Source organism: Anabrus simplex, chromosome 1 (assembly GCF_040414725.1).
Source record: "Anabrus simplex isolate iqAnaSimp1 chromosome 1, ASM4041472v1, whole genome shotgun sequence".
In the NCBI taxonomy this organism is placed as follows: Eukaryota; Metazoa; Arthropoda; class Insecta; order Orthoptera; family Tettigoniidae; genus Anabrus; species Anabrus simplex.
The window spans coordinates 928224674-928244613 of record NC_090265.1 but is presented as its reverse complement, the minus strand read 5'-3'; the positions used below and the strand labels follow the sequence as shown (position 1 = coordinate 928244613).

Below are 19940 nucleotides of genomic sequence, written 5' to 3'. Positions count from 1 at the left end.
TGCCCTTTTGCCTTCATAAATTCTGTTTCCCTTTATGTCCATTTTGTCTTTGTCCAGGAATATTGTTTCTACTGATCCCCCAATTTCGAGGGCAGTTTCAGTAATTTTCGCTACAGAAAGCCAAGGGAGTTGGCTTTGCGGTTTGATTCACGTAGCTGTGAGCTTGCATTCTGAAGATAGCGGGTTTGAATTCCACCGTCAGCAGCCCTGGATATGGTTTTCCATGATTTCCCATTTTCACACTGGGTAAATGCTGTGGCTGTAGTTTAATTACGGTAAGGCCATGGCTGCTACCTTCACAATCCTAGCCCTATCCCATCCTTGGTTCACAGAAACCTTTGATACATTAGTGCAATGTTAACGCAATGGACTCGCATCAAATTCCCCTGCATGTCACACTCAGATTTAAATCCCAGTGTACCGAGCTCGATAGCTGCAGTCGCTTAAGTGCGGCCAGTATTCGGGAGATAGTAGGTTCGAATCCCACTGTCGGCAGCCCTGAAAATGGTTTTCCGTGGTTTCCCGTTTTCACACCAGGCAAATGCTGGGGCTGTACCTTAATTGAGGCCACAGCCGATTCCTTCCCACTCCTAGCCCTTCCCTGTCCCATCGTCGCCATAAGACCTATCTGTGTCAGTGCGACGTAAAGCAACTAGCATAAATAAATAAATAAAATAAATAAATAAAAAACCCTAGTGGAGAAGATGTTTGTATAGCACAAGGAAAAATAGATTGTGAAAAGAGAACTATACAATATAATTAACCTGAAATTTTGTCAGTAGGAGAATGAATACATTTACTCATTTAAAATGATGTTTTGTGTGATAAATTTTAAAGCAAACAGGGAGTTTCGGGCAGCTGCACACTCGCAAGTAACTGTGTCGCTACATACACATAGAAGTCTGTGTAGTAGGGTTTCCTGTGATTTGACTGTGAGAAAGTACAGAACACTACAAACGAATTGAAAAGACAAATGTCTGGAAGATACAAGAATATTTTTTAATACCCTTTGACTGTTTGCCTCATGATGGGGAAAAGGGCAGTGACCTGGTCTTGTAAATCTACTCCCTTCTCCCATCTTGGTGCTCAAAGGGCCGGTTTTGGTTTTTCAACTTCTTCCCGTGGCACTTGTCCAATCTTTCTCCTGAGTTTTCCCGTTCGTGTAATATTTTCTGTTGTACGTTTTGAAGAAAGAAAATGAACATCTTTATTATCCTTCCATTTGAGGCACAATATGTTGTTGCGACCATGTTTAATATTCACCTCTTTGCAGTACTTTAGATGAAATACCAGGTGGCATGATTTTTCTGTTGGACATGACAGTTCCTACAATATTTGTTTGCTTTTCATTAAATATTTTACGAAAGTCTGGAGACATGTACCAGGTGTCAGGTACAGGGTGTGACCCCTTGTTGAACAAAGGTTCACACATGCTCATAACATTTGTGCTCGCAGGCAAGGAAGGTCAGTTATGTCATTTCCTGTATGTATACGAAAGATGTTGCAGTACCTTGTATTTGCATCGCAAATTTTATGTATCTTTATGCCAAATCTGGCACTCTTACTGCAATTACATTGCACGTATGGCAGCCTACCACAAAATTTAATGAGGGATCTGTCTAAGACAGTGTATTCTGACCGTTCAAACAACTAAGAAAATGTGTCCGAGAAGTGCAAAATTATAGGTCTGATTTTTCGCACTTTGTCACTAGTATCACGTGAAACATCATGAAGTGGAGGAAATGAGAAATGAGGAAAAATCTTTCCCTGCTCATTGTTTCTGAAAAGATAGGAGTTTTAATACACCTGTCTCTACTCCATTACAACTAGATACACAGTTTCTAAACCTGGGACATCAGGATACACTAAGTAAAGCACGCCTTTATTTTGTCCTCTGATGTGTTAAACCATTCCTTATAATCTTTTTGCTTTTTCCTATTCTCATCTGTAAGTTGCTTCCGAACAAAATTATTTGTCTCTGTTCTAAATCCTCAAGATCTCCACTTACACTATCCTCTGAATCACTGTCTAAAACACTATTAACTAACTTCACTAACTTCTCGTGTTCAGAAATGCGTTTGCTGCTAGTTGCCATATTGGTAGGGACCTGAAAAATTAGCATCTGTTTACAAAGTTAAAATAATCGTATGGTATTATTAATTTTAACGATTCCAAGTTTATGAAGTGCAATTATTGTCCTTGGTTCACACATAATACAAATTCATTGTTCAAAGGAAAGCATTGTCTGTACTTCGGCATTGCTTTTTTTCAAATTGCACCGCCTGTCTGTAACCACTGTGTTGTAATTAGACAACACGTGCTCGCTATCTACAATGTTCGTTGGGTTCCACAACAACTCAAGACAGTATTTAGCCAATATGCTGAACTCTGTCTGAACTGCAGTTATTGCTAGCATGATATCACATTTTTCACTTTCTTTCATCTGGGTTTGAATTGCTTGTTTCAGAGAACAGTAACCAGACCCGATATCGTTTTGCGAGAAATCTGTTACTCCAAACAATTTCTCAAGCTCATCTAATTTATCAACTTATTCAAAATTATATTTTTTGGATACAAAGTTTGAGAAATTGACACAAAATGCTTATGGTTGAGGTCTTTAGCTTTCAATGTGGCTAGCTTGCTCTCTGAAGAATGAGCAGATTTGACAAATGTGTCTGTACATGCAGCCTGCTGTAGAGGAGTGAGCTTAATCAAAGCATCATTAGTTGCTACAGAAAAATTCCCCTCACAAATTAAGGTAAAACTTGTGTCAAAGTTATGCAGTTTGGGGTAAAGGAGATGAGGGGTAGGATATAGTGACCCTTCAAGTTCAGTAAGGAGGTCAACCAATCCAGCTGCATGATCTGTGACAAAAACCATGTAGGAGTGAAGCCTATTCACTTCTCGGTCACTCAAATCAGTCAGGTACTTAATACCACAGTTGTTGATGTCTTTCATGTCAGACATGTTGAAAAATGTAACTACTTCAGTAAAGTAAGCACTCAAATAGAAGACAGCCTGAAACGAGCTATTCCATCAGGTTATGACAGGTGTAGGAAAAAGTTTGCTACCTTTGAAGCACCATACTTTGATGTTTAGAATTGTAAATAATGATATTTTCGCTTTCTTTTTTTCAAAAATGCAGACTGTACCTTCGCAACCACATGATTTAAAAGTTTTCACTGCGACCCAACTATTGCCAACCAAGCTGATCTTATGTGCCCAGCACTGTACATGCATTAAACGATCCCCTATGACCACACTTAATGTTTCATAACATCAGGTCATGTACGGGGCACTGTCACTAACAAACACTTCAACTGCATCACATGGTACACTATAACTGCGCAGGGCTTCAAAAATAGCACGAGAACAGTTTGTAGCATTTCCTGCATCAAGATAGTTCACAGAAACAACGTGCAACTCTCTTTTCGATCCGGCTAGGACGTGGAATATGATGATAAAAACACCACGGACCATTCTATCTGTTACTTCATCACAGAGTATGTTGGTGTTCTTCCCCACTAGAGCCTCTGCTGTGATATTCTGGTGGTACAGATACAACTTCTAGAAAGGAAGAAAGACCTCAAATTAAAACAAAATAATTTAAAATTACTGGATCAGTTGGGTACGTGTTAGATAGTTCGATATGGAAATCGCACTCAAATTCGGTATCCTTCAGTTTAGCGCGTGGTTTCGATGTCATAATACCTAAACCATACCCGATTGATGAAATCGAAACTTACCCGGTATATATACTTCACATAGAGTTCGCACACATGGCTGCTCTTCATTTGAAAACTCTGTAATCCAGGCTCTTAGCTCTTTGCTTTCCAGCTTTTCCAGAGGTATATTTGCTTTGGCAAATACTTCAACTGTGCATTTCGAGAAGTTACCTCTGACCCCTTGTGGGTGGGGGATACAGACGAAGAATACACCCACGGTATCCCCTGCCTGTCATAAGCGGTGACCAAGGGATGATTATGTTAGAACCATGAAACTGTGAAAGAATAACAAATGTCGCAAGGAAGACGCCTAGCATTCTATGGGCACATCTCTAGGATGCATCCGACCAGGTTGACCAACCGGATTCTCAGCTACTGGCAAAATAGGAAGACCAAGTCACCATGGTTGATGGAAGTGGATAAAGATCTACAGGAACTGGGAATAACGGAAGGAAACGTAAAGGATCGGACAACACTCAGAAACATAAGGAGTTCCAGGACAGACTACCAACGAAGAAGACTGGCGCCCTTTGGACAAAGGAGAGGAAGGAGCAACACAGCCTGAGGATGTGCAACTACTGGGCAAACATCAAAGCCCATTCCAAAATGTAAAAGTTGGATGTCGTGGTCCTTAGCTGGCCTATACGAAATAAGAAGAAGAAGAACCATGAAACTCCTTGTGATTAGTACCACCATGGGTCGTTTTTCCTTGCACGTAGTACCACTATGTTAGGTATCAAATAGGTTTGTGATTAGTAGCAGTACCCGTGATTGGTACGCACTGTATGAGGAACACCATGGGATAGTACGAGTCCCTGTGGTTAGTACACTTAGGTGATGAACACCATAGATGTGCATTGCCTGTCAATGGCGCCGCATTGTACGAAACACAGTAGGTCTGTAATACATGTGCGAATTTCATTACCTGTGAGTAGTACCATAATGCGTGGAATACTGCGAGTTAGCGCTACTCTTGATTAGTACCACAACATGACAAATACCATGGTTCTACTTTTCTAGCGATAAGTACCATTATGAGGGGCCGATGACTTGGATTTTGGACTCCTTTTGACTACAGGCATATCGATTCAGTATCGTGCTATAGAAGCAGTCCCTTGTCAGTAATATTGTTTTATGCATGCTTCTATGCATGTGAGGCACTGTGGGTCGGTTCCACGGACCGTTTTAAATTCATATCCATCCATTCATTCTTTTTCCTCACGTTTTGAATTGTGGTCATTGGAGGATTTTGGGTTTGTAATTTGTCATTTCATTTCATCTCATTTCATACTATTAGGGGCCAATGACCTAGATGCTAGGCCCCTTTAAACAACAAGCATCAATCAAGTTATCTCTGGAAATTTTTCGTCGTTTACAACTATCTGTGTAAGCACAGAAGATTGTTTTCTTTGAGACGTATAGCAGCAGGGGTTGAACTTTCGTTATCACGTCCCTTACCTACTTGTTTTTCAGATTTAACACATTTCACAATGCTATCTTTTTTTTTTCCCCCTCCCAACTCGGCAATTACAATTGTTGCAAAACTCTGTTGGCTGAATCTGTAGCACATAAACCATCCTTTGCATATTGCTGAGCCCTTTCGCGCGCAGTTTTTGTCGTGCGCCCCATAACTTAAACGATTGCTCGACTTTCTACTCTTCACTAGTTTCAATTTTGAACAGCACGAAAACAACACTGCGTCTGTCTCGTTATTTCCATGACACTCTATTTACATTTCGATAATAATCGATACGGATCTTATTCCCCTTGCTATTTCCATTGTAAATATCGATTAAAGTCAGCAAGCAGCAATCGATTGGCTACTTTTCTTCATCGATCGGAACTGTCGAAATATTTATGCATCATGTTTTCAGTATTTCTGACGATTTTGCCAAAATATGTTGTTTTTGCCAGTAAAATAGCACATTTTTGCAGAATTCGCACCAAAATCGCATATTTATACTAATTTCACATTTTGGTTCACAATTCGCATTTTGTCACACTTTTATTTATGCATTAAAATTATTTTATTCCACATTAGAATTACCATCGGCTTGGATTCAGTACAATATTCAAAAATTCGCATTTGTTGCAAATGCGATTTTTTCAGGTCCTTACATATTGGCTGCTGGACTGAAAGGAATTTGCAGTATTTCTGAATCACCCTATGCACATGATGTGAAGGTCATACAGGGGGAATCTTTAACACTCTCGCCTCGACCTTCTAGTATACGAAAATCTTAACGCAACAGCTGTCTGTTACAAACTGGGTGGACTATAGGAAGATGTCTGAGCATTGGCAGTGCACAGGCCCACCTCGTCATCCAAGTTGTAGGCCATGTGCTCGCAAGTGAGCGTGCCTCGTAATGCAAGTTCATTGGGTTAAACCACTAGCAAAAAATATTAGAAACAAGATAAGTTATATGATTGTTTAAGGATTTTATGGGTATAGTTTACCCCATAAATTTACTCAGGAACCTCAGCAAAATTTGTTGTTACACATTCAAAATATTTTTGTGTTAATTTCATTCTGATCTAAAAAGAGCTGCTTGGTATTGTATTGTATAATTGTTTGATGTAGGCTTACTCATTAATATGTTCAGCTCCCTGCTACATATTAAAAAATTAACAAAATTGATAGTTATCATATTTATTTCTAAGTACACTGACTTAGCAAATGTCGTGGGATAGTCACCTAATAGTGTGTGGGGCCGCCTCTGGCCCTGCGAACTGCAGTGAGACGATGTGGAAGTGAGTCAACTAGTCCCTGGTAGTCCTCTGGACGCAGCTGACACCAAATCATTTGCAGAGCGGCCGCCAATGCTGGTCTGTTCGTGGGTGCAGGATCCATGGCATGGAGCCTGCGTTCCAGGACATCCCAGATATGCTCGATAGGGTTCATATCGGGGCTCCTGGGTGGCCATGGCAGTCGTTGGACCTCCGCTGCATGTTCCTGGAACCATTCCCGGGCAACGTAGGAGCGATGTGGCGGCGCATTATTATCTTGAAGCACCGCAGAACCGTCTGGGCGCTGGAAGGCCACAAATGGGTGGAGATGGTCTCCAAGCAGCTCAACATGCTGCATACCATTCAACGTCTCTTCCAGAACAACTAGGGGGCCCATTCCATACCAGGAAAATGCACCCCAGACCATAACAGACACCAGCGCCCTGGACCACCCCTTCGAGGCAGGCGGGATCCATCGCTTCATGTGGTCTGCGCCATACATGGTGCCTCCCATCGGCATGGTGCAGCTGAAATCGTGATTCGTCCGACCATATCACGTTATGCCTGGCAACAAATGCGCGCCGTTGTGCCCGATAACGTTGGGTTAACAGTGGCACCCGTGTGTGGCCTTGGTCTACACCTACCGTTCTTACCACCTACATTTCTTTCAAAAACCAACTGAACAAGTCCTGGGTGTCTTAACATGTGTCCTATCATTCTATCTCTTCTTCTCGTCAAATTCAGCCAAATCGATCTCCTCTCACCAATTTGATTCAGTATCTCTTCATTCGTGAATCGATCTATCCATCTCATCTTCAGCGCTCTTCTATAACGCTACATTTCTAAAACTTCTATTCTCTTTCTTTCTGAGCTAGTTATCATCCATGTTTCACTTCCATACAATGCCATGTTCCACACGAAAGTCTTCAGAAACATCTTTCTAATTCCTATATCAATGTTTGAAGTGAGCAAATTTCTTTTCTTAAGAAAGCTCTTCCTTGCATGTGCTAGTCTGCATTTTATGTCTTCCGTACTTCTGCCATCGTTAGTTATTTTACTACCCAAGTAACAATATTCATCTACTTCCTTTAAAACTTCATTTCCTAATCTAATATTTCCTGCATCGCCTGCCTTCGTTTGACTGCACCCCATTACTTTTGTTTTTGAATTATTTATTTTCATCTTGTACTCCTTACCCAAAACTTCGTCCATACCATTCAGCAACTTCTCGAGATCTTCTGCAGTCTCAGATAAAATAACAATATCATCGGCAAATCTCAAGGTTTTGATTTCCTCTCCTTGGATTGTGATTCCCTTTCCAAATTTCTCTTTGATTTCCTTTACTACCTGTTCTATGTAAACATTGAACAGTAGGGGGGGACAAACAGCAGCCTTGCCGCACTCCTTTCTGGATTACTGCTTCTTTTTCAAGCCCTCGATTGTTATCACTGCAGACTGATTTTTATACAGATTCTAGATAATTCTTCGTTCTCGGTATCTGATCCCTATCATCTTCAGAATCATAAATAGCTTGGTCCAATCAACATTATCGAATGCCTTTTCTAGATCTACGAATGCTATGTACGTGGGCTTGTCCTTCTTGATTCGATCCTCTAAGATCAGACGTAAAGTCTTGATTGTGTCACGTGTTCCTACATTTCTTCTGAAGCCAAACTGATCTTCTCCCAACTCAGCTTCAACTTGTTTTTCCATTCTTCTGTAAATAATACATGTTAAAATTTTGCAGGCATATGAGATACTAAACTAATGGTGCGGTAGTTTTCACACCTGTCCGTACCGGCTTTCTTGGGAATAGGTATAACAACATTCTGCCGAAAATCGGATGGGACTTTTCCTGTCTCATACATCTTTCACACTAAATGGAATAACCTTGCCATTCTGGTTTCTCCTAAGGCAGTCAGTAATTCAGAGGGAAAGTTATCAATTCCAGGTGCCTTGTTCCTATTTAGGTCGTTTACAGCTCTGTCAAACTGTGACCTCAAAATTGGGTTTCCCATTTCATCAGCATCAACAGCCTCTTCATGTTCCAGAACCAAATTATCTACATCTTTCCCTTATACAACTGTTGGATATGTTCTCGCCATCTTTCTGCTTTGTCTTTCATTCCCTAGAAGTGGCTTTCCATCTGAGCTCTCAATATTCATACACTTAGATTTCCTTGATTTTTCCTGTATGTAGCATCTACCTTTCCCAGGACCATGCAACCTTCGACATTCTTGCACCTCTCCTTTAGCCATTCTGCCTTAGCTACCTTGCACTTTCCACTTGATTCTTTAATCGCCTGTATTCTTTTCTGCCCTCTTCATTTCTAGCATTCTTGTATTTTCGTCGTTCATCAATCAGGTCTAGTATCTCCTGAGTTATCCACTGATTCTTAGTTGATGTTTTCTTCCTTCCTAACATTTCTTCAGCAGCCCTACTGACTTCATTTTTCATGACTATCCACTGTTCCTCTATTTTGTTTCCTTCAGCCTTTTCATTTAGCCCTTGTGCAACATGTTCCTTGAAACAATCCCTCACACTCTTTTCTTTCAACATGTCTAGATCCCAACTTTTTTCATTCTTTCCTTTCTTCAATTTCTTCAACTTCAGATGGCATTTCGGGACCAACAAGTTGTGGTCTGGGTCCACATCTGCTGCTGGGAAAGTTTTGCAATCCAACACCTTGGCCCTGTTTCATAAAACATCTTTCACTAATATTATTAGTAAGAAACCAATAATATTAACTAATAATATTAGTATTATGTTTCATAAAATTATTAGCTAATAATATTAGTTATTAGTTTATAAGTCGAAATTATTAGTAGATGTTCCTAATAATATTAGTAAATTGTTTCATAGACAACATGACTAATAAAAGTTACTCATATTATTAGGATTATTTCCATGAGTGTATTTTGACTCATAATTCATATTATTAGTGAAACCAAAGTGAGCGCTATTTTAATATTTTGGCATAAAATCATGAAGATCAATGAAATGGTCGACTCTGATTCAGATAGTGATAAGGAACGAGTGTAGGTATTCACCATTCAATAAATGTTACGTCAAAAACAGCCTGTACTGGAATATAACAAACATATGAATACAATGGGAGATTTAGGTTAGATTACAGAATTACTGAGTATTTGCTTGATAGGATTGGTAATAGAACATTCCACTGCAAGGAATGAAGCATAACCTTAAAATAGCAGCTTCGCATTGCACTTCACCGGTTGGTAGTGATACACAGTATCATTGTGTTTCTCTAGTACAGTTCTGCTCGGACACTCCAAGCATCCTTTAAAATCTTGGCTTATATCACAAATAAACCTAGATGATGCTGGTGATGATTATTGTTTTAAGGGGAAGTAGGCTACAACTAGGCAACCATCATCTATAACACCACTAATCAGATAGAAAAATGGAAAGGATCCGACATTTTGAAAAATGAAGGCATCGGCTAAAGAAAGAGAAGGGCCACGATGGGCGTGAAAATGAAAGACTCTCTCGGCCTCGCAACCTAATACTGTCAGGGTCGGAAAAGAACAAGAGTTGAACAAGGGAGGTTAGAAGGGTAGATGAAAATGAGCCTGGCAGAAGTAAGTTAAAGCAATGGCAGGACTCATCTCAGTGCCCCATGTTCGCCAACACACGCTCCCAAGTTGAGAGCCTTGGGACCCTCTTAGTCGCCTCTTACGACAGGCAGGGGATTCTGTGGCTGTTATCCTGCCGCCCCCATCAATAGGGCGTAGTAAACAAAGATTTTGCTAGTCCATCTCAGAGATTTTTAAGAGCACATGAAATTAAAAAAAAGTAAAAGGAACAAGGAGGGTTATAGTGTGCAAAAGGCTGCAAATAGTTGACAATTTAACTCAATCACTTTCTGCAAAGTAACTTTCTTCTCTCACATTTTTTTAACGTCTTTTATCCATTTTCACATGTATCTAATTCATAACAACGAAAATATCAAGTGAGCCTTTTGAACATGTGGATTAATAGTCGGTTGTAGTTAAACATTAGCCTACTGCGAGGAACAAACCCAAACCAAGAACATATGCAACAGACCGATTCTAACCTCCATTTGTATCAGCTGACTAACGAACTAATATTAATAGTGAAGATATTTTATTAGTCATGTGTAAATCTTTATGAAACAGAATTTGGTTAACTAATAATTATTTTTATGAGTTCTAATATTATTAGTTAGTTTTATGAAACATGACCCTGGTTTCTGAATCTCTGCCTAATTATAATGAAGTCGATACCTTCCAGGGTCTCCAGGTCTCATCCACATATACAGCCGTCGTTTGTAGTGTTTGAACCAAGTATTGGCAAGGACTAAATTATGATCATTGAAGAATTCAACCAGCTGGCTCCCTCTTTCGTTCCTTGGTCCCAATCCAAATTCTCGTACTGTATTACCTCCTCTTCCTTGGCCTACCTCTGCATTCCTCTCTCATCACAGTTAGATTCTCGCTACCTTTTACATATTGTATTAAATCTTCTCTCTCTTCATAAATTCTTTCAATTTCCTAATCATCTGCTGAACTAGTAGGCATATAGACCTGCACTTTTGTGGTGGGCAATGGTTTGGTGTCTATCTTGACGACAATAATTCTTTAACTATGCTGGTTGTAGTAGCTTACCTGCTGCCCTGTTTTCTTATTATTAAACCAACTCTTGCATTTCCCCTGTTTGATTTTGTGTTGATAATTCTGTAGTCCTCTGCGAACCATGTGACCTTGCCGCGGTGGGGAGGCTTGCGTGTCCCAATGATGCAGATAGCCGAGCCGCAGGTGCAACCATATCGGATGGGTATCTGTTGAGAGACCAGACTAACGAATAGTTCATCGAAAGGGGGGTAGCAGCTTTTCGGTAGTTGCAAGGGCGGCAGTCTAGATGATTGACTGATACAGCCTTGTAATAATACTCAACATGGCTTAGCTGTGTTGATACTGCTACACGGCTGAAAGCAACGGGAAACTACAGCCGTAACTACCTCCCGAGGACATGCAGCTCTCTCTATATGAATGATGTACTGATGATGGCTTCCTCCCGGGTAAAATATTCCGGAGGTAAACTAGTCCCCCATTCGGGAAATGCAGGAGTTGGTTTAATAATGAATAAGAAAATAGGGCAGCGGGTAAGCTACTATGACCAGCATAGTGAAAGAATTATTGTCATCAAGATAGACACCAAACCAATGCCCACCACAATAGTGCAGGTCTATATGGCTACTAGTTCAGCGGATGATGAAGAAATCGAAAGAATATATGAGGAGATAGAAGATTTAATACAATATGTAAAAGGTGACGAGAATCTAATTGTGATGGGAGACTGGAATGCAGTGGTAGGCCAAGGAAGAGAAGGTAGTACAGTAGGAGAATTTGAAATGGGACAAAGGAACGAAAGAGGAAGTCAGCTGGTTGAATTCTGCACTGATCATAATTTAGTCCTTGCCAATACTTAGTTCAAACACCACAAACGACGGCTTTATACGTGGACGAGACCTGGAGACATTGGAAGGTATCAAATAGACTTCATTACGATTATACTCCGCACGGCCTTACTTCTAAATTGAAGTTTCGTAAAACAAATGAGCATCGTCTTTCCTCCGTTGCCAGCGCGCTACACCCGCGAGAAGAGCTGATGCAATACGACCACGGTAAACAGCTCTGGTCAAATGTAATACCGTACTCGGAAAAACTAATGAATATGGATTGAACACAATTTCACAAAAACTACATTTACTAACAACATCTGACACTAAAAGAGAATATTTTATTAAGAATAAAAGAGAATGAGGAAATAACACATCACTCTCCGACCATGGCTGGCACAGAAAGAGATTATGGCCTACAAAGTGAACACTCCACTGATCTCAGAGTCACTGGAACCCTCCAACAATATGAAAAACACACTGATTACTGAAGGAAAATGCAAAAGATCGCGGACCGTACCGAATACCATTCACGCTGAGCGAGATAGGTAAACCACGTGGTGAATGTAAATATTAAAGTTGGCAACTAGGTTTCGAGATCGTGCTCTGCCGATATAAATCGATTTGAATGGCAGATTGGGATTGGTTGGATGTCTATGCTTCGGAACATAACCACCAGATAGAGCCAAAATCTGCCAAAACGTCAATTTAGAAGTAGAGCCCTTCGGAGTATAGGCAGAGATTCAGAAACCAGGTGTTGGATTGCAAAACTTTCCCAGGAGCAGACGTGGACTCTGACCTCAACTTGTTGGTCATGAAATGCCATCTGAAGTTGAAGAAATTGAAAAAAGGAAAGAATGAAAAAAGATGGGATCTAGACAAGTTGAAAGAAAAGAGTGTGAGGGATTGTTTCAAGGAACATGTTGCAAAAGGACTAAATGAAAAGGCTGAAAGAAACACTATAGAGGAAGAGTGGATAGTCATGAAAAATGAAGTCAGTAGGGCTGCTGAAGAGATGTTAGGAAGGAAGAAAAGATCAACTAAGAATCAGTGGATAACTCAGGAGATACTAGACCTGATTGATGAACGACGAAAATACAACAATGCTAGAAATGAAGGGGGCAGAAAAGAATACAGACGATTAAAGAATCAAGTGGATAGAAAGTGCAAGGTACAGTAGCTAAGGAAGACTGGCCGAAGGAGAAGTGCAAGGATGTCGAAGGCTGTATGGTTTTGGGAAAGGTAGATGCTGCATACAGGAAAATCAAGGAAACCTTTGGAAACTAGGTGTATGAATATTAAGAGCTCAGATGGAAAGCCACTTCTAGGGAAAGTAGACAAAGCAAAAAGATGGCAGGAGCATATCCAACAGTTGTATCAAGGTAAAGATGTTGATAATTTGGCTCTGGAACATGGAGAGGCTGTTGATGCTGATGAAATGGGAGACCTTATTTTGAGGTCAGAGTTTGACAGAGCTGTGAGTGACATAAATAGGAACAAGGCACCTGGAATTCCCTCTGAATTACTGAGTGCCTTAGGAGAAACCAGCATGTCAAGGTAATTTCATTTAGTGTGCAAGATGTATGAGAGAGAAGAAGTCCCATCTGATTTTCAGCAGAATGTTGTTATACCTATTCCCAAGAAAGCCGGTGCTGATAGGTGTGAAAACTACCACACCATTAGTTTAGTATCTCATGCCTGCGAAATTTTAACATGTATTATTTACAGAAGAATGGAAAAACAAGTTGAAGCTGAGTTGGGAGAAGATCAATTTGGCTTCAGAAGAAATGTAGGAACACGTGAAGCAATCCTGACTTTACGTCTGATCTTAGAGGATCGAATCAAGGAGGACAAGCCCACGTACATGGCATTCGTAGATCTAGAAAAGGCATTCGATAATGTTGATTGGACCAAGCTATTTATGATTCTGAAGATGATAGGGATCAGATACCGAGAACGAAGAATTATCTAGAATCTGTATAAAAATCAGTCTGCAGTGATAAGAATCGAGGGCTTTGAAAAAGAAGCAGCAATCCAGAAAGGAGTGAGGCAAGGCTGGAGTTTGTCCCCTCTCCTTTTCAATGTTTACATAGAACAGGCAGTAAAGGAAATCAAAGAGAAATTTGGAAAGGGAATCACAGTCCAAGGAGAGGAAATCAAAACCTTGAGATTTGCCGATGATATTGTTATTTTATCTGAGACTGCAGAAGATCTCGAGAAGTTGCTGAATGGTATGGATGAAGTCTTGGGTAAGGAGTACAAGATGAAAATAAATAAGTCGAAAACAAAAGTAATGGAGTGCAGTCGAATGAAGGCAGGTGATGTAGAAAATATTAGATTAGGAAAGGAAGTCTTAAAGTAGATGAATATTGTTACTTGGGTAGTAAAATAACTAACGATGGCAGAAGTAAGGAGGACATAAAATGCAGACTAGCACAAGCAAGGAAGAGCTTTCTTAAGAAAAGAAATTTGCTCACTTCAAACATTGATATCGGAATTAGAAAGATGTTTTTGAAGACTCTCGTGTGGAGCGTAGCATTGTATGGAAGTGAAACATGGATGATAACTAGCTCAGAAAGAAAGAGAATAGAAGCTTTTGAAATGTGGTGTTACAGAAGAATGCCGATGGTGAGATGGATAGATCGAATCACGAATGAAGAGATACTGAATCGAATTGGTGAGAGGAGATCGATTTGGCTGAATTTGACGAGAAGAAGAGATAGAATGATAGGACACATCTTAAGACACCCAGGACTTGTTCAGTTGGTTCTTGAAGGAAGTGTCGGTGGTAAGAACGGTAGGAGTAGACCAAGGTAGGGTTGCGGCACTATATACCGAACACTTAAGGTTATCTCTACGAATTATTGATCAGTATTTTTTTCCAGTGAAGAAAGGACCTCTGAAATAGTTATAAAACCTTAACGGAACATCCCCTGGTTGCAACTGGCTTGTTCAGATTTTTAAAATGTACAATTTGTGGGCTCGAGGCGCCTTTAAATGCAACAGTTGTATTCGTTCATATATTGAACGGTCTGCGTTATATATCGATCAGTGAGGTCTTATTTATCGAACACGATTTTTATATATCGAACGGTAAGGTTTTAAATACCGAACAGAAATATTTCTTTTAAATCACTTTATTTTAGACATATGATTGTAATAACATGAGCAAAATAGAGTGATTCTTAAATATAAATCACAAAAGTAGAGGAAGCAATATTAATACACATTAAAATATCTCGAGAAACACAAAAAAAACAGTTTCTTATCTCTACCCTTCCACAGAGAACAGAACATGTCTTTAGACTTCCTTGTTTCTTTTCTTTCTCCTCAGTTCTTCCCGGTACTCCTTTTAAGATATCGCGTATGTTTTCTTTAATCTAAACTGATGAGGTTTTTCTGGTACTTGAGGAACTTTGAAAAAATCTCTGAAGGAATCTTCGCTACTACTTGAGGTGGGTGAGCAAGCGAGTTCCGAAGCAATTTCATGCTCATTCAATATTTTCGACTTGTGAACTTTTACTCCACTCTTCAAAATGACGGCACCAGGAAGATCTTTCTTGGGAGAAGGTACATACACCACTAAACGTTCATCATTCCTCGTGAAATCATCTCTTCCCTGATCACAATCATCTTCTGATGAACTGTCTGTCATCGTTTCATTCTGATTAGTAGATATTGTTTCACATGTTGCATTGTACCGAATTGTAACACTTTTTCAATAAGCATACAAATCTGGTTCACCATCATTCTGTTTTTCTCCATCACGTCTTAGTTTGTTATTGAAGTTATCGAGAATGCGAGAAGGCAAGAATTCCTCCAGGTCATCAAGCACAAATTTTAACTTCTGTTTGGAAGTGGAAAGGGATGATGGGCTGCCTTCGTCACTCTCTTGCTGTTGCCTTCCCGCCGGGAATTTCAAAATATCTGCAACACATTTTGTGTAGTCCACAGCGTTGGGATCTAGTGGATAGAGACCACACTTACGAAAGGCACTTTTCACAATATCTGGCCTAACAGCATCATCCCAAACTTTCTTTAACATGGGTGCAAAATTTACCTTGGTTACTGTTGCACCGAGAGTTCGTATTTTCTCGTCTTGAAGAGCATTTTCCCATGCTCTCTTCAGAGGTGCAAATACCCCCACATCTGCTGGTTGCAGAAGATGGGTGGCATTAGGGAAAAGGCAGTACAATATTATTCCATTGTCATGACAGTATTCACTGACTTGAAGGGATAAGTGACTCCTGTGTCCATCAAGAAAAAATAACAGGAAGTGTAATTTTCTCTACCTCTAGCCATGACCTAAAGTGTTGAAGGTAATTCAGAAACGTTGGGGCCTTCATCCAGCCACTTTCAGTTTTCTCGTAGATCCAAGGTTCAGGTACACTATCTTTGATAAGTTGCTGAAGTCGTATGTTGCTGTAGACAATCATTGTTGGGGCACAACGCCCGTCGGCACAGAAATTTCCGAGCACTGTTATGCCTTCTTTCTCTTTATAGAGGTTGCCGTAATTTGAAGCTGTTCCCCCCTGACTCCAAGATACTTTCCTGAAACCTTATGGAACAGAAAATTTGTCTCGTCTGCATTGAAGATCCTGCTTGGGTCTTCCATAATTGAACTTACTTCCTCATATTCCAGGTAGCACGACAGTCCAGCAAACCAACCACGTATTCTCTCTTCAGAGACAGCAGCCCTGCCCTTGCTAATGGTTTCAGCCTTCTTCTGAGACAGGGAAGGATGCCGTCCCATAAAACATTTGAACCAGGTTTTACCAGGTCTTCCATACTTAAACGGTGTGCTCCTTCCTGATGACTGCACAATTTGCTGAACAGTGTCGAGTAAATTCTTTTTCTTCAACGGAAATCCTCTCTTAGCCATGTTGATTACCCATTCACTAATGCCCTCTTCTTCTCGTGGACTCAAGAACGGCTTCCGTCCAAGGGCAGTCTGAATCTTCTGATGTCCAGAAAGTTTGTCGTTTAACGTTGTTAAAGGGACCTGGTATGTTTTAGATGCCTGCCTTTGCGACATCATACCGGACTTAACCTGTTGAACAGCTTCAGTCAAGGCAGATAATGAATACTGACACCTTTTCATTTTTTCAACATGTTTAACTTTGGCTTTTGCGACAGTTCCCCCATTGGGCGCCTTAATTTTGACCATAGTCAAGCTCTGAGCACTAGTTAAGGAAATAAATAATGATTTTCTGCTTTCTAGTTTTAAATAGCTAAAGACCGAGCTCGATAGCTGCAGTCGCTTAAGTGCGGCCAGTATCCAGTATTCGGGAGATAGTAGGTTCGAACCCCACTGTCGGCAGCCCTGAAAATGGTTTTCCGTGGTTTCCCATTTTCACACCAGGCAAATGCTGGGGCTGTACCTTAATTAAGGCCACGGCCGCTTCCTTCCCACTCCTAGCCCTTTCCTGTCCCATCGTCGCCGTAAGACCTACCTGTGTCGGTGCGACGTAAAACAACTAGCAAAAAAAGAAATAAATAGCTAAAGTGTAATAAAAATGTTTTTTTCAAAGAGTGCGGGATAACTGCCCCCACAACGCCACTTTATTTGCCGACGATGACGAGAAACCTTGGATAGTGACAGGATTGTTAAATAAAGTGATCAGAACAACGTACGGCATCAGACACAAGACTTCGTAAAGGAAATCTAACTATAGGGCGATGAAGTTCAAAATTCAGGCCCTCTCAAATTACAGATAGACGCCTCAGTAGTCACGACCACAGATATGCGGACTTCGGCGCCAAATTAAACAGTACTACAAATTAAAATCATGAACAGCCCATTCATTTTCAGTGGTGTTCGATATTAAGGGTCGTTTTTGTATTAAATGAACCTCATTTACCGAACGTCCTTTCGATATTTGAAAATGGGAGTCAAATATCGAACAGTATTTTATTTTTGAAATAAATATGAAGATAGGTGAAAAATCACAATACAAGAAAATAATAAACATGTATGTATGTTAACGCAACCTATTATTTAAAGGATACCTTCTGAAGACACTATTTTACCGACAAAAACAGATAATCACAGGGACACTGCACATTAGTAACAATACAACAATCTCATCAAAATCCCGCCAAGTCCAAAGTTCTAAGACTTTCCCGCGCTCGCCAACACGGTAACGACTTCGACCTATCGATTGATATAAAGCTAAGTTTGGAAGGGTGAATTTAGAAATCTCACATGTTATGTAAACTTTTCTATATCCTTATTTTGAAACGGGATGTGCGAACTGTTCGATATATAGTGTCATTACCCTATGAATATGACAAGCTGATTAGAGCAGATGTAGGATGCATAGTTACGTAGAAATAGAAAGGTTAGCCCAGGATAGGGTGGCATGGAGAGCTGCATCAAACCAGTCTATGGACTGATGACTCAACAACAACAATTCTGTAGTCGCCTGACCAAAAAATCCTCTTCTTCCTGCCAACGTACTTCACTTATACCAACTACATCTAACTTTAGTTTATCCATCTCCCTTTTCAGATTCTCTAACCTACCACAAGTATTAAAACTTCTAACATTCCACGCTCCGACTCACGAAATGTCAGTATCTATCTTTCTGATGATCGCCCCCTCTCGTGTAGTCCCCACCCAGAGATCCGAATGGGGGCTAGTTTACCTCTGGAATATTTTACCCGGGAGGAAGCCAATATCAGTACATCATTCATTCAAAGAGACCTGTATGTCCTCTGGAGTTAGTTACGGCTGTAAGTTCTTGTTGATGTCAGCCGTGTAGCAGTATTAACACAGCTAAGCCATGTTGAGTATTATTACAAGACCATATCTATCTAGACTGCCGCCCTTGCAGCTTCCAAAAGGCTGCTAACCCCATTTCGATGAACCATTCCTTAGTCTGGTCTCTCAACAGATGCCCATCAGATATGGTTGCACCTGCGGCGCAGCTATCTGCTTCATTGGGACATGCAAGCCTCTCCACCGCGGCAAGGTCAGGGGAGGAGAAGTTGTGAGGAGGCAGAAAATTACGAGAGATCGGAGAAGTTTCTGGGTGCATGAAATTAACAAGAGATCCAAAGCAAGAGTATTCAAACTTATTTGAATGTTTATTGCGCGATGAAGCTGTCTCGACGGCAGGCCTACTTCGGAATTACTGTAGGCCTATTGCAATTTCAACAACTATTTCAGATAGTAGAATTTAACAGAAAAGTTTAATTTTTCAGGAGGAAATGCTACCTCTGATGCAATTGGAGTCTGTGATCATTTTTAAAACTACTTTAATGCGGTAGATTGTGTCCCGTGGCAGGATGAAAGCATAAATCGAGGTAGCCTCAACTTTTTTTTTTACATTTTGCTTTACGTCACGCCGACACAGATAGGTCTTATGGTGACGATGGGATAGGAAAGGGCTAGGAACGTTGCCTTAATTAAGGTACAGGCCAAGCATTCGCCTGGTGTGAAAATGGGGAAAGCCCGGAAAACCATCTTCAGGGCTGCCGACAGATCTCCCTAATGAAAACTCATACCTACACCACTCTAACCACATGGCTAACTCTCTCGGTAACATTAATTAAAGACTGTAAAGTATATTCATTGTCCACAGCAAAGCAATTTCATATGCAGTAGCCTACTATTTGTTAAGAACACGTGTACGACAGTTTGAAACTAGGGAATGCCACTTACGAAATCGTTAACTGTAAATATAATACTTAAAGATGGCCTACATCCCATGCGAGATGTGATGTCGATTATCGTACTGATACAGTGTATGTGGACTCCAACATTACATGATTTTGTGATAAAGTCAACAAAAATTATGAAATAAACTGATAAGTTTTTCCATGTCTAGTATTAATAAGTTGAATAAACTATCACAAAACAGAACTTTCCCGACCGTATCCAAGAAACAGTTGATTTTCCTGCTGAAGCTGATACACATTTGCCGCTAAGTGGTTGTCCGAAAGATCTCGAACCGACTGTCTACGAAATTGCATGAGTCTTGATTATTCTGTTTGATTCCACTCTGCTAGTCAAAAATATTCTTGGCAGAGAGTGCTGTTCC

General features: G+C 40.4%; 1 protein-coding gene across 2 annotated transcripts in view; it reads left to right on the top strand.

The window, feature by feature from the left end:
• Nucleotides 1-19940, top strand: part of Uba2 (Ubiquitin-like activating enzyme 2) — a 160208-nt gene that overhangs the window by 119714 nt on the left and 20554 nt on the right. The gene's annotated exons all lie outside the window — the stretch shown is intronic.